At 44.1% G+C, this 13,930-nt stretch overlaps 1 protein-coding gene across 1 annotated transcript in view; it reads right to left on the bottom strand.

Moving 5' to 3' along the window:
* Positions 1-2,965: 2,965 nt before the first annotated feature.
* TOB2 (transducer of ERBB2, 2) overlaps positions 2,966-13,930 on the bottom strand; it is a 288,621-nt gene continuing 277,656 nt past the window's right edge. Inside the window, exon 3 of the transcript XR_010186878.1 lies at positions 2,966-3,241. The gene's annotated coding sequence lies outside the window, so the exon portion shown is untranslated. The remainder of the gene's footprint in view (positions 3,242-13,930) is intronic.

Raw genomic sequence — 13,930 nt, 5'->3', positions numbered from 1 at the left:
TGTGTGTGTGTGTCTGTATGTATATATATATATATATATATATATATATACATACATACACACACATACTGTATATAATAGCACTGGTGTGGCACTCATCTTAAATAATACTCGAGTATTATTTAAGCTGAGTACCGCACCATTGCTATTCTATGCTTATACGTTTGTATATGTGAAGACACCAGCGGGGTATGACTGTAATCATGGAGTGCTGGTCCTACGCAGATAGATAGATAGATAGATAGATAGATAGATAGATAGACAATTTAGGATATCTCCAAATTTTACTCAACTCCACCTCTTTAACATTGCATAAAGAAATTAGTGAATTTCGATAAAGCAATGTTTCGTTTCAACCTCTATTGCTTCTTCCAACCCTTTGCTCTCCTTTCAGACAGCGCAAAGAAATAAGGGCTATAATACTCAGGGTAATGACTTTTTTGCTGCCATCGTATTAATATTTCATAGGTCAACAGCAAAAATAGAACTCATTTACAACCTGCTAGTCAATACACAATTGATCAATAGCATGCTAATACATATATGCCTATAGAGCAAAGAGTATATAGCAAACAATAATGTGCATTTATTTGTGATATAGTTCCTATGAGATCAAAATATTATTTTCCAATTGCCATTTTATCAGGTGTCGTAGGAGTTAACTCGCTCAGTAACTTTAGAAAGGTTCTTCCTTGCGACTAAGCTCCATTTCATAGCCTGGTGCTCGGTTACAGCAGCGGTATCTGGATAAGATGACCTAGTGCCTCATATATCCATGACGTACTAAGAAATGTGCCTAAATCATGAGGGAGCATCAGAGAAAGGGGCAGAGATGCTTAATCAGGGATGTTACTGGTTAGATAGAGGTGTGAAATGAGCTCTCTTGTTTTGGAAACTTAAAAGAGAATTTATTGTTGATTAATTTCAATTGTCAGCATAATCCATGAAATTGGCTATGATAATATAATCATATTGTGTGTGTACATGTGATAGGGAATATAGATTGTAAGCTCCACTGGGGCAGGGACTGATGTGAATGGCCAAATATTATCTGTAAAGCGCTGCGGAATATGTGTGCGCTATATAAATAACTGGTAATAAATAATAAATAAATATTATACCAGCATATTGACAGGCACCACATGTACCAACATGATTATACAAGGAAGGTACTGTAGGAGTTCTGATGCTGTTATGCCTAATAGTTCATGGATGTGGCAAAATTGTGCCACCACCTAAATAAATAAATAAATAGATCAGGTGCTTCTCTTCATGGCAGCAGTGTATTTATATTTATGGATTTATTCAGCCAGATAATGCTAAAAACGCAAGAAAATTCTGGTATGGTACCAAAATAGCAAATGTGCTCCGTCTCCTTTGTAAGAGGACATGTTTATTTTCAGCACAGTTACAACTGGTCAACGGAACACTGCTGACATTTCTACAAATATATTATTGGAAATACTGAATGGTAGAGGCTACAGTGCCAGTTGAGACTAAGAACTACAATACCAACATAAGCCCATGTCGGCATACACAAGACTGTCACTTCCTAATCCTTTATGGATCCATTTGTGATTTCTGTCTGAGTCATTATACTTCTGTGTCGCTTTGTTTTTATAATTTCGAATCCAGTTTCATGACATTAATTATAAGCAGAGTCCTCTCTCTGGTCACCATCTAACAAAGCCTACATGAGATGGAACTAGCTATTTCACCACCCGTTCATTTGCATCAACAAAATCAGTCATATCTGGTGATTCCATTCCATAGCCAGATTAAGAGGGGACACAGGGCATCCTGTACCCCGGGCCCCCCATCTGTCAGGGTGCCCCCTGGCCAGAGCACAGTGACAACACTAGCTCTCCTTCTTGTGCAGTAGCAGAACAGTATGCAGTGCAGGCAGAGACACAAGTAGTACAGTGGCTGCTGCTATTCTACATGTGACACGATAGATGATAGATTTAATTTTTATATGTGTATTTTAAGGTTGTTTAAGTTGTCTTTATTCCACTACAAGAAAACTTTAGAAAATAGTTGTCTCTCAATTATGTGGAGCTATAAACAGTACCCGGGCATTATTAAACTATTAGTTTAAATCTAATATACACCATTGTTTTTAATTTAATATAAACAATCCATACATCCCACCATGACCCATTCCAGGAGGGACAGTATGCTGTCTTCCTGGACTTCCTTCTTAAGTTATGATTGTAACCACCTGTGCTGAAACACCTTTCTTATCAATTAAATAGTTCAACACAGGTGACACCAATCATACTGTATATTAAGACGGAAGTCCAGGTAGAGAGCATGTTGTCCCTCCTGGAATGGGTCATGTTGGGAGGTATGCACAATCTAATATACATCCCCCACCCCCCTTCCACCAGGGTCCCCCTGTCTTAAGTGCCCCAGCACCCCAAGGCTTAATCCTGCCCTGTTCCATTCATCACTGCATTCAAGTTGTTATTTGGGCAAATTGGAAAGCAACCCATGATATCCCACAGATGCTGTGTGGAGTTGCTGGGAAGGCAGACTAGAATGGTTCCGGTATGAATGGTCGGCCATGTTATGGTCGACCCCTATTGGTCGACATTTGCATGGTCGATGTGGACAAATGGTCGACACATGAAAAATGGTGACGGGGAACCCCAATTAGTGCACCGCATCCCCTTGCATGGCTCGCTTCGGGCAAGGTGCCTCGCGCCACTGCCACTGCGTTCAGCACAGGTTACCGTTCCCAGTCATAGTCCGCATGGATCGGAAAGTATGGAAAAGTTCTACAAAAGAAAAAAAGTGAAAATCTCATGTCGACCTTTTTCATGTGTCGACCATTTTTATGTGTCAACCATGTGCCCATGTCGACCATGTAAACCAATAGTGGTCGACCTAATGACTGTCGACCATAACATGGTCGACCATCCAAATGGATACTGACTAGAACAGAGCAAAAAAGAAAAGATAGTTATGTGGTTTCACGTCACCAATATATTTTGCAAAACAAAGCTAAAATGATACTCATTCCCCACATGTTCCCTGCTGTTCCAACACATGGCCCCTCTGGATTTTAAATGTACTGCTGAAAGATAAACACTCTTGGCTGGAGTGTCACTCTTGTATAGCAGCAGGATCCATTCTCTACAGTGTTTGTCATGCAGTGTCTGGAGGGTGCAGCGTCAGTATAGACTTGTTCAGCATGGCCCATGGATCGTCCAGTCTTTACTTGCCGATTGGTCAAATTCTGTAAAAATAAAAATAAAAAAAAGTTTTTTTATTGCTACGGAAAAACACTATTTCTAAAATATAATCACTTGTGGACCCGCCATTCTCATACATGCTGTTCACACCCTGATGCATTTTTAGGATAATAATCCAGATACCTCCTTGTGGAATTTTCATCTGCTATCGGAGCTATCCTCCCTTCAGATGAGGGTAGTGTGGAGTGGGAAGGAATTATTACCTTGGAACAATTGTACCACAATCATACTATTAAATCTTATAGGAAAATACTAGAAAGAAAAGGATTGTCTCTTTGTTGGCGCACTTTCAAGAGAAAGATGAATATATTTAAAATGTAACTTTTAATTTCGTATGATTAAAAATGCCTGAGAACGTGAAAAATCATGAGACAACAATCACAAACAATACATAGAATGCAATAAAAGAATGAAATGTTATCAAATCCTCATATGTGTCTTTATTATATTTATTTAATTTATAATTTTTTTGAATGTGTGCCGCAATGACTAAAAGATAACTGTAGATTATTGGATCATCAAATCAAACCCTTATTACCTAGGATACCTTTATTAATTCAAAAAAATAGGCGGGTATAGTATTATAACCAATAATCATTACAATGTTACGGTAAGATTTTTATTCCGTATTCATAATTTTGCACAAATACATAGAACCGAACTGCAATTATTCTACACACAGTGTCAATTAACAGTTATTGCCGTATATAATTTAACAGTTATAGCTCATTGGTGGCTCATCTTTATCTGTCTCAATGGTTACCATAACCTATGGCCATTGTAACACGATCCTAATAAATGGCCAGTATTAGCACTGAAGCTGCAGATTGCTGCTGTATCCTCTGTTATTCTAACCACTCTTATGTTGTAAATAGAGCTGTAGGGTTCTATATCCTTTGTTAAAAATGATGAACTACCTTATCCATATCCTGCATAATATAACCCACAGGAGATAATGGCATTCACTTTTAAAGGATAACCACACCACTCTATGAGCCTCTGTTGACCTCTCGTATGTACACTCCTCTGTTTATCTGTTATGCAGACTGTCCTGTAGAGGGCATATATATGCCAGAAATACAGCGATATCACATAGATTTAAGTTAAATAAATATGGGCTGTCTGCAGTGTGTATTCATAACACTAACTGTCCACAGCCTGAATATTGCACTGGTTCAATGTAGCAGGAATAGCTCATATTGTGTCTCTTTCATGTAACTTTTCTACTGCTGTGTTAACAATTGCAACAATGCATAATCATAAGAGTGGTTAGAATAACAGAGGATACAGCAGCAATCTGCAGCTTCAGTGCTAATAATGGCCATTGAGAAGTTCGATAGACTTCTTGGAAAAACAGCCACTAACCCCTATTGCACACTGTAACTGAAGCCGCTGCGGCTGCTGTAATAAATACTCTGTCCCCAGTTAGCGTACACACACCGGAATAGCCGTGCAGCTTACACTCAGTGCATACACACAGGCCGACACGCTGAGAGCACGAGGCAGCTCTAGGTGTGGCAATTATACTATACAAACGCTCAACAGAAACTGAATGCGACACCAGTATTTGATTGTATGTTGTGGTCCAAAGCAGCAACAAGTAATAATATATTTGTAAAAGGGGTTTACAATAAGTTAAAATATAATGGTACAACACAATACAATTCAATCACAGAGAGAGAGTCACACCCAATGATACGTATGCTTTGTTCGCCTGCGCAACCCGGATCCGGTCCTCTAGTCGATCTGGCAAGATGACCTATGAGTCTTTTAAAAAGCAGAGAGAGAGAGCGACCGGCCCAGGTGCAAGGTTTATATACCCTTGCCCAAAATACAACACAATGGGGTTGTATGCTCTCCACTGATTGGTTGGAGGGATGGTCGTTTACAGTACAGGAGAGGTCATTGGTCGGTTTGAAGAGATGGGCGATGCCTTGATCCAGGGGTGTGTAGCTCTGGATTCCAGCCGCATACCAAGTACATAATAAACACAAATATACCTTTAATCTGCCTTTGCGAATAACTATTCGCAACGACATGCGATCTTCTCCAAACCAATACCGGATTATTACTCATAATTATCCGAACACGTAGATACCATGCATGATGCTCTGATCAGTTACTGTCCCCTCGTATACTGTAAAGGTGTATAATTCCCTTGTTGTGCCTTGCAAATAAGTAAAAGTTGCATGAGGGGAAAGGGCAGACTATGTGCAATGTGTGCACCAAGTTTGGGAAACATGCAATGTGTGACAGATATTTCCATGTTCATTAGATTACCCTGTCATGCTATCTTCAAGCAACATGATCCTACACATGAAATGACCAACCATTCTCAAGATACACACAAAAAAAAATAAAAAAAAAATATATATATATATATATATATATATATATATACATACACAAGTGTTACTGCAGGCTGCCTGTAGTTAATAATTTGTAACCACAAGCTTGTGTGTATCTATTTGGGATATTTGTCTCCCATTGTTCTGGTTTCCATTAAACAATGACAGTTTGGTTTGTGTGTATCTTTCTTCACAGACCAGGGGGTCTGATCAAACATTGGAATACCAAGACATTGTGTTGGAAAGATGTGCATGTTTGGTTAGATTAGTGTGTGTGTGAACAGTGACTCGACACAGGCTGTGGCATGTACTGCATTAATTTCCATTGCAAGTAAGAATCTTTCTGTAATTGCTCATACCACGCCCGTACACGCACTCCCGTGGGAGGCGATTGTACGCAATTTTCGAGTATGCTGCACGCACGCCAGACTAAGTACATATATGGATACAATCTGTGTGGTGTTTGCATGTGGTGTGTGTATTGCAATATTTTCCGACTTCGACAGTCCACCCTTTGGCAGTCAACAATAACTGCCACTAATATTAATAACAGAAGAAAAAAAAAATATTTACATGCTATACATTACAATGGGCGAGTATGTACCTTGGAAGAGGGAGAAAAGGTCATAGGTGAGAAATGGATGGCCTAGTGTGATACGAAAAACGTGTATGTATGAGTAACTGCCTGAGGGGGATGTATCATCGTGCATCACTAGCTTCTAGGCTTTGCGAAGTATTCATTATATTCCTTCTCATCCCGTATTAAGGGTCTGTACATGGTCCAACAAACTCCACCGAGCTATATGATAAATGGGGAGCACATTTATCTGATGATACATCGTGGGGATCCATATGTGTGAGCAATTATGTGTCCCTATTATCTAATGACTATGTGTGTTTCATTAACCTAGCCCTACAGAGATGAACAGAAGACATGTAACGGTACATACAACAATAAAATGACATTTTTGGTGATTGATGAGTTGGGTTCCGGTTTGTGGATTTCCTTTTTCTGATGCTAGCCTTGGTGAAAGTGATACGCTGATCCTGGGGTCCTACCAACCCGTACTCTCCATCAGAACTCACTCCAGATCCTTGCTCCACCTCTCTGGGACCCTCACAAAAACAAGTTGTCCTTATTAAAACCAAAGTCACTAACAGAACCCGAAACGCAGTCTCTTATAACCGATCCATTTCGTTAGGGGAAAGGAGGAAAAATAAGAAGGAGAAAAGAAAGGAAAAATGCAGGGGGAGGTGAAAAAAGAAAATGGTACGACAACCGTTCTAACTCTCGTTACACTCCGTGCTCAGATGCCTTTCAACAGTCCTGCCTCTCAACTTTCCCGGAACAAGCACTCTAGTGATACGAGGTTCTCTTCCACCTGCTCTTTGTCACGAGTCTTCTCCGGGTCAGCGACCTTCTTGCAATGGGACGAGTGGACCCAAGTCTCTCTCTCGGCAACCTTCAATGCTGTTGTGCTGGTTAACAAAACTTGGTATGGTCCTTCCCACCTGTCTATGAGGCAACCTGAGCGTAAGAAATTTCGAATCATCACATAATCCCCAGGTTCAATGTCATGACAATTACTGTTCGGTAGGTCAGGAATCACCAGCTTTAGATTTCTTTGTTGATTTCTGAGCTGCTGGCTCATCCTAACCAAATATTGCACAGTCACTTCGTTATTACATTTCAAATCATCCTGGGGGTCAATCATTACGTGAGGTTGTCGCCCAAAAAGAACTTCAAAGGGTGATGGGTTAAGTGGTGACCTGGGAGTGGTTCTGATGCTGTACAACACTAGTGGCAATGCCTCTGGCCACAGCAATCCAGTTTCAACCATCACTTTGCTAAGCTTGTTCTTAATAGTGCTATTCATTCTCTCCACCTTTGCGCTCGCCTGTGGCCGGTACGGAGTATGTAGCTTGCTATTAATACCCATCAGTTTGCACATGACCTGAAAGACTTCACCTGTAAAATGGGTACCCCTATCACTTTCAATTATTCTAGGGATACCATATCTACACACAAATTCCTGCACAATTTTCTTTGCAGTGAACGTAGCAGTATTTGTGGCAGTAGGGAACGCTTCTACCCAATTGGAAAACACATCAATACAGACTAATACATACCCCTACAGGGTGGTAACTGTATGAAGTCAATTTGTATTACCTGAAAAGGGCCGTCTGTCGGAGGGATATGGGATGGTTCTGTTGGTATTGACTTTCCAATATTCTTCCTCAAGCAAGTAAGACAAGTCATTGCTCTCTTACCCGCATGAGAAGAGAATCCTGGCGCACACCAGTAGGCTCTCACCAGCTTACACATACCCTCTTTACCTAGATGAGTCAGACCGTGTGCCGCCTCAGCTAAGCTTGGAAGATATGCTCTGGGGCCACTGGCTTACTCTCTTCCATATCCCTTCGCCTTCCAGACGGACTTCTCCTGCAGGGAACACAAATCTTGCATTTCAATGAGTTGTGTGCTTATTGTGTTAAATGTCATCAGTGGTGTGATGTTGGTTAGTGTGGCTGAACTTGCTGCTGCCTTGGCAGCTTCGTCTGCCCGGCTGTTACCAAGTGACACTGGGTCTTGACTGTAAGTGTGGGCTTTGCACTTGATAACAGCCACTCTGTCGGGGTCTTGTATTGCTGATAGCAATCTTTTGATGTGGGTCGCATGCGCCACGGGTGTGCCAGCTGCTGTCATGAAATTTCTGAGGCGCAATAGGGCCCCGAAATCATGTACCACTCCAAAGGCATACCTAGAATCTGTGTATATATTAGCTGACTTACCCTTGGCCAATTCACACGCTCTGGTTAGGGCGACCAGCTCAGCAACTTGTGCTGAGTGCGGTGGGCCCAGGGGCTCAGCTTCTATGATACTTCTGTCATCTACAACTGCGTACCCAGTGCATAGGTCTCCCGTGTCCGTCTGTCTGTGGCAACTACCATCAGTGTAGAAGGTAAAATCTACGTTTTCCAGTGGGTTGTCACTAATGTCAGGTCTCGCAGTGAAAGTCTGGTTCAGATATTCCATACAATCATGCGTATCAGTGTCTGCACTAAATCCTCCTTCACCATCATTCTCATCCTCCACCCTTTGTGCCTGTCCAGGCACACTTGGCAGATAAGTTGCAGGATTTAGTGCGCTGCATCTCTTTATAGTGATGTTTACAGGGGCCATTAGTGCTAATTCCCACTTTGTAAATCGTGCCGATGAGACATGTCTGGTTTGGGCGGAGTTCAGTAAGGCTGATACTGCATGAGGTGCATGGATGGTCAGGTTGTGTCCTAACACTACGTGTTCGCTCTTACTCACTAGCAAAGCTATCGCTGCAACACTTCGCAAGCATGTGGGGAGAGACCGTGCTACAGTGTCCAATTGTGCACTGTAGTATGCTACTGGTCTGCTGGCATCACCATGTTTCTGTGTTAAAACATCTGCCGAACACCCAGCACTCTCTGTACCGTACAATTCAAAGGGTTTCCCATAATCTGGCATACCTAATGCAGGTGCCTGTGATAGGCACTGTTTGAGTCTCTCAAATGCCAGTTTGGACTCATCTGTGTGCGAAATCCGATCTGGTTTGTTTGAAGAGACCATCTCTTGCAAAGGTAAAGCCAGTATGGAGAACCCTGGGATCCAGTTTCGGCAGTACCCACACATTCCTAGGAAAGTGCGGATCTGTTGCTGGGTTTGTGGCAGAGTCATGTTGCGAATCGCTTCTATCCTATCAGCAGTGAGGTGTCGTCCTTGTGTCAAGCAATGCCCCAAATACCTCACCCTTTTACTGCACAACTGTAATTTATCCTTTGAAACCTTGTGTCCTGTCTGGGAGAGGTGAAGCAGCAGCTGCTTCGTATCTGCCAAGGACGTTTCAAATGAGTCAGAGCACAACAATAAGTCATCAACATACTGTATTAGCACTGAGCCATTTTCAGGTTGAAAGGATTGCAAACAGTCATGCAGTGCTTGGGAGAAGATACTTGGGCTGTCAATGAAGCCTTGGGGGAGGCGAGTCCAGGTGTACTGTACTCTCCTGTAAGAGAAGGCGAAAAGGTACTGACTGTCGCGGTGGAGAGGGACAGAAAAGAAGGCAGAACAGAGATCAATGACAGTGAAGTATGAAGAGGTTGCGGGGATCTGCATCAAGATGACAGCTGGATTGGGCACTACGGGGAATTGACTCTCAACTATTTTGTTCACCCCTCTTAAATCCTGCACTAGCCGGTGACCCCTCCCCCCACTCTTTTTCACAGGGAAGATGGGACTATTGGCTGTGCTGGACGTCCTGACTAGGATGCCCTGTTGTAGCAAGCGCTCTATGACGGGGTACACTCCTAATTCTACCTCTGGCTTCAGAGGATACTGAGGGATTTTTGGAGCTATCCTACCATCTTTTACTTGTACTACTACTGGGGCTACATTCGCCATCAATCCAGTGTCTTGTCCATCTTTGGTCCAAAGGCAACCCGGTATTTGTGAGATCATTTCCTCTACCTTTGATGGACACTTGTCTATAACAGCAGAGTGCGACATTAGCCTTTGAGGGGTGTCTAATATATCTTGCACTTCTTGAACGTGATTCTCGGGTATATCCAAGAAGACACCCTCAGGAGTACAATATATGACACACCGCATTTTACACAATAAATCTCTGCCGAGCAGATTAGTCGGAGCCGATGCAGCCAGCAGAAAAGAGTGTTTGGTCTGCAGGGGCCCTATCGTAATCTCTGCCGGTCTACTCAAAGGGTAGTGTTGCACCGTTCCTGTTACTCCCATAGCCGAAATGGTTTTGCCCGTGGTCAGTAAATTGGTTGGAGCTTTGAGTACAGATCTGGCCGCCCCTGTATCTACAAGAAATGGTTGTAGTGTTCCTGCTACTTTGACCAAGACCTCAGGTTCATTCCCAGGGCCAGCGATCAGCTTCACAGGCTGCAGACTACACGTGTGGCCTAATCTCTATTGGGGCCGTCGACCCACCCTTTGGGCGTTGGCGGCTATGATATGTGAGGGGGATAACGGTAAGTCTTCGGGGGCTCGCCAGTCCTCCCGTGGTGGATACCTCCTTGTTTCCCCTCTATGCGGCTCGTACTCTCTCCTGTATGATCCCTGATCTCCTCTATGTGTATAATTACTTTGCTCGTGTTCTTGTCTAGGGGGTCTGAATTTTTGTGTGCTGTTACAATTGCTGGCATAATGCCCTTCCCTTTTACACAGATAACAAACTCTTGGCTTTTTCCATGTGTCAGGGGCCTGGGGTTTTGGTCGAGTTGGTGCTCCTTCCAGTGCTTGGATGCTCATAACCATCAACCGCTCCCCTTGTGCCTCCCTGGTTTTCTGGATGTTACGGTCGTGCTCCAGTGCTAATTCCCTAAGTGCAGTCACCGTAATACCCCTCCAGTTTGGCATAGAAGTTTGCACCCTGGGTTTCAGTGCCTCCTTCAATCCCTCCATTAATACAGAGACAGCTACTTCCCTGTGGTTGACATTGTCTCTAATATCCTCAACCCCAGTGAATTTAGCCATTTCCATCAAAGCTCTGTGGAAATATTCGGATGCCAGTTCATTCTCTTTCTGTCTTATGGAAAAAATCTTATTCCATCTAACTACGGCTGGGAAATACAAACCTAGTTGTATATTGATTTGCCTGACATTCTCCTGATTGTAAGCATCAGTGAGTGGCACTTCTGCATCTAGGTTGCAGTCTGTAATAAATTTTGGGATGTCAATGTTAGAGGGGAGACTCGCTCGCAACACCGTCCGCCAATCTTTGTTTGTTGGTTCTTGGGAAAGTCCTAAATCTTTTATATATTTCTGACATCCAACTAAATCCTTTCTGGGGTCAGGGAATTCTGCCATAATTGACCTCAGCTCCATACGGGACCAGGGACAGTACATTGCAATGTTCCTGATTGGGGTCACCCCCTGAGTGTCAGTTCTCCCGTTAGGGACTGCAATCACTCTAACTGGATGCAACTCAACCACATCTTTCTTGTTTGTCTCTACAATACGGGGAGTCACTGTTTCTGCATAATGGACGTGTCACGATCCGGGTATCTGGACGCCATTTCTTACCCATCAGATGCCTCCTAAGGCTGGCTCAGCGCTCCAGGACCGGATCCCATCTGTTATCCTAATGTTCACATTCCTGCATCCTCTCCTGTCTCTCTGAGACGCTGTCACAGTAACGCCTTATTACATCTGGCATGGCGTCTCCCGCGGCCTCCGCCGCCGTCCCTGAGCTTCTGCATGCAGAGTGTCAGAGTGGCGATTACGTCAGCCGCGGCCTCCGCTGTGTCCGCGTGGTTGGATGTGCACTTGTCAGCCTGGCGTCTCCTGTCTCCAGTGGCCGGCGCCGCCATTACTGTTTTCATTACCACATGGATTACAAACCAAACTTCCCTCCAAGTGTCTGCATGGGCGCAGCCATCTTGGATTCTGTCAGCTGATCATTTCCTCCAATCTGTTGTCAGTATTGTTAATCTGCATAATTGCCTAGCCAATCCCTTCCTTGCTGCAGGTATAAATACACTGTGCCTGAGCAAGGAAGGCGTCAGTGCTTTGGTTGTCAAACCTAGTTCCTGTTTGTCTCTCTCCTGTGATTGTCTTCCAGGTTCCAGCTCCTGTCTCAAGACTTCCACCATAGAGACCCGCACCAGCATTCCACCTGCGGTGTAGCCTGACTCTCCAATCCATTGTGGATTCATCTGTTTCCAGCTACAGCATTACCTGCTTCCAGCTCAGCTTCCAGCAGAGTACAGCTTCCCTTAAAGGGCCGGTGTCCTTTCTACACTTTACCACTCTCCACCGGTATTATTATTTCTCCGCTCTCAAGTTCTACATTTCAGTTCATATTTCATCGCTCCCAAGTTCATCTATTATTTAACTGGTTCCAGCCAGTATCCACTCCGTGCTAACAACAGTCTGGTTCCAGCCAGTATCCACAGCAGCTGTTTTACCTTCAGCAACCCAGCTTTTCCTGGAACATCAGCTGGCACAATCCTGGGTTATCTCCATTGCTACAGTCGGGCCTGGTAAGGACTTTCCATCTAGAAGATCATAAGAACTATCTCACACTACCAGTGCCCTGTGGCTCCTGCCATCCTGTAGTACCCAGGAACTGTATTTATTATTTGCTGACTTTTACGTTTTCTTTTACTGCTGCTGTGTTGCGGAGTTGTCATAATAAACATCATTGACTTTTATCCAAGTTGTCGTGGTCACGCCTTCGGGCAGTTATTATTCATGTTACTTACATGTCCAGGGGTCTGATACAACCTCCCAGGTTCCGGTACATCTCAGCCCCTACAACTGAGGCTGCCTCCCGTCAGCTCAGGCCCTCAGTTGTGACAGTAAGCACTGACCTAATGAATCCAGCCGGAGACCAGGATCAAGCGGCCAGGCCGATGCAAGAACTGGCAGCCCGACTAGAACATCAGGAGGCTGCACAGGGCAACATCATCCGCTGTCTCCAGGATCTCTCTACTCGGCTGGATGGGATTCAGACAACTCTCCGTGGATCAGGCGCATCTGGTGCGTCAACCACAGTGACTCCAGTTATAACCCCACCCACCTTACTCATTTCTGCTCCACGTCTTCATCTTCCAACGCCAGCAAAATTTGACGGATCTCCAAGATTCTGCAGGGGATTTCTCAACCAGTGTGAGATTCAGTTTGAGCTACAACCTGGCAATTTTCCCAGTGACCGTACAAAAATTGCCTACATTATTTCTCTTCTCAGTGGCTCAGCCCTTGATTGGGCATCACCGTTATGGGAGAGGTCCGACACCCTGCTATCTTCCTACACTGCCTTCGTGTCAACATTCAGGCGCATCTTCGACGAGCCAGGCCGGGTAACCTCAGCTTCATCCGAGATTCTCCGTTTACGCCAGGGGTCACGTACTGTAGGACAATATCTGATACAGTTCCAGATCCTGGCATCCGAACTGGCATGGAACGACGAGGCCCTGTATGCTGCATTCTGGCATGGCTTATCTGAGCGTGTTAAAGATGAGTTAGCTACCAGAGACTTACCTTCTAAGTTAGATGAGCTAATCTCACTCTGCACGAAAGTTGATTTACGTTTCAGAGAGAGAGCAACTGAGCGTGGAAGATCATCTGCTCCAAAATCTTCTGCTCCTCCTCCTCGTCAACTGTCACCATCTAAAGATGAGCCCATGCAAATTGGCCGTTCCCGTTTAACTCCTGCTGAGCGCCGAAGACGCCTCTCTGAGTGTCTTTGTCTTTACTGTGCAGCTCCGTCTCACACCATCAATGCCTGTCCCGAACGTCCGGGAAAACTCCAAACCCTAGCTCGCCCA

This window comes from Pseudophryne corroboree, chromosome 9, assembly GCF_028390025.1.
Source record: "Pseudophryne corroboree isolate aPseCor3 chromosome 9, aPseCor3.hap2, whole genome shotgun sequence".
Classification (NCBI taxonomy): Eukaryota; Metazoa; Chordata; class Amphibia; order Anura; family Myobatrachidae; genus Pseudophryne; species Pseudophryne corroboree.
Note: the sequence above shows the minus strand (reverse complement) of the source record. Positions and strands in the feature narration are given on the sequence as shown.